This window comes from Euprymna scolopes, chromosome 10 (assembly GCF_053919585.1).
Source record: "Euprymna scolopes isolate OS-2025 chromosome 10, ASM5391958v1, whole genome shotgun sequence".
NCBI lineage: Eukaryota > Metazoa > Mollusca > Cephalopoda > Sepiida > Sepiolidae > Euprymna > Euprymna scolopes.
Window position 1 is genome coordinate 72,866,525 of NC_136491.1, and position 1,970 is coordinate 72,868,494.

The 1,970-nt window shown below is 35.3% G+C and overlaps 1 pseudogene; it reads left to right on the plus strand.

Moving 5' to 3' along the window:
- Positions 1–580: 580 nt before the first annotated feature.
- LOC145286608 (5S ribosomal RNA) lies at positions 581–698 on the plus strand (annotated as a pseudogene).
- Positions 699–1,970: the final 1,272 nt, after the last annotated feature.

Consider the following 1,970-nt stretch of genomic DNA (forward strand, 5'->3'; position numbering starts at 1 on the left):
GTTTTTTTTTCATGAGTCCAGTGACTTTTATGATTGAAATCATCCAAATGTTCCATTTTGTTTTCATGTCTTGCACTAGACTTTGGTATTTAGTTCTCTTTTCCCTCTCTTCTATGCCTAAGCCGGTACCATTTGTGATACTGACTTCATTTAGAGTTACTACTCTCTCAATCTTGTCATATACCACGTTTAGCTGTAGAATTCTGTTCTAGCACCTGGAAGCCTAACACCTGTATACTATATAAACAATAACCCAAGCACCTGTATTACATTCATTATATAAACAATAACCCAAGCACACCTAGCAGTGAGACATCCGACTTGCCACACGAACCCATGTCAGTCACATCACGGTGTTATCAACTGTTATACAAACTTCTTGTGAGCCAAATAATCCTAGACTTGGCCGCTTGGCTACAGGCATCTCAGCAAGCAACACAACATACATTTATAGATGAATAAATATAACGACAGCTTATACACACTGTTTCCCAGACATAAGGTCATACGCAGACAAACAGATAACACTTTAATCGTGTTGATCCTTTAAAATTTTCTTAATATTTGACTATATATTACTACATACGTCATAATTACGTTGACACACCGGTTCCCGTTAGATAACAGAAGTTAAGCAACGTTGAGCCTGATAAGTACTAAAGTGGGTGACCATTTGGGAATTCCAGGTGCTATGTGTGCTCGCTTATCTCGTTATTATTTCCAGTCGTGTGAACTTCTCCTTGCCACTTGATTCAGGGGAGGTGTGATTTGGGATTGTGCAACCTTTGCCTCATACAGGGGGTATCCATTGTTTTTCGAGATTGAACGAAGGTTTCCATTCCAATATTGTACTCTTGTTGGTTCTATCAAATCATAAATCAATCAAGTTTATTGACAAAAAATAGTGAAGCACAGTAAGCCATGTGTTTGAAGATATTGCACCTATATACTACCTGGATGTTTGTTCAAGCCAACTTTAAACCAAAGTACGGTAGGCATCATCTCAACTTGATCGAGAAGCACGTAGCAGAAACGCGGATAGACGACGGTGACTTTCTTCTGTTGAGACGAAAATGATGATGATACATCTGCAGGTGATTGCTTAGATGGTAGCTAACCGTTAAAGATTTAAATTTCCGTTAATAATGCTTTATTCCAGAACCCGATCCCATCGTATAACTCAAAACGAAAGAAAACTCAATTATGCATGGATAACTATTGCCATTAATTTTGATATTGTCCTATCCTCTAAATATTTGTGCAGTCATTCTTTTGCGGTCTGTTATCCTCATCTTATTATTTTTCCTACAAAAGAGTAACCACATATCAAGGCCCGAAGGCCACTCGAGGATAAGGGCTAATAAGTGTACAGTAGTCAATAGGACAATATCATGATAATAGTAAGACACCCTATCAAATATCCAATACTAATGATTACTACGATACTATCTCATTGAATACTGTACACGCAATAATCCTTATCCCCGAGTGGCTTCCGGGCCTTGATAAGTGGTGACCTCAATGCAAAAAAAAATCCTTGATAGTGGAAATTTGGCAAATTGGATTACTTAAAAGGACGACTTATCAAGAACTTGTTTACATTGGACTGAAAAGCAGGGAAACAGAAGAGAGTTCCACAGGCGTGCAGTTCTAAGAAAGAAGTTTTGTCATGGAATCTGCGTTTAGGATTAGGCACAGATAAAGAGTGGGGGAAATTATTTGTAGTGGTTTCAGATAGACGAGTGATTTTCGTGAAAGTTTGGCGAGGGGGGGCCATACATCCAATAAAATAATATATTTAATATATAATATATAATATATCCCATAAAATAATATATTTAATATATAATATATAATATATCCAATAAAATAATATATTTAATATATAATATATAATATATCCAATAAAATAATATATTTAATATATAATATATAATATATCCAATAAAATAATATATTTAATATATGAT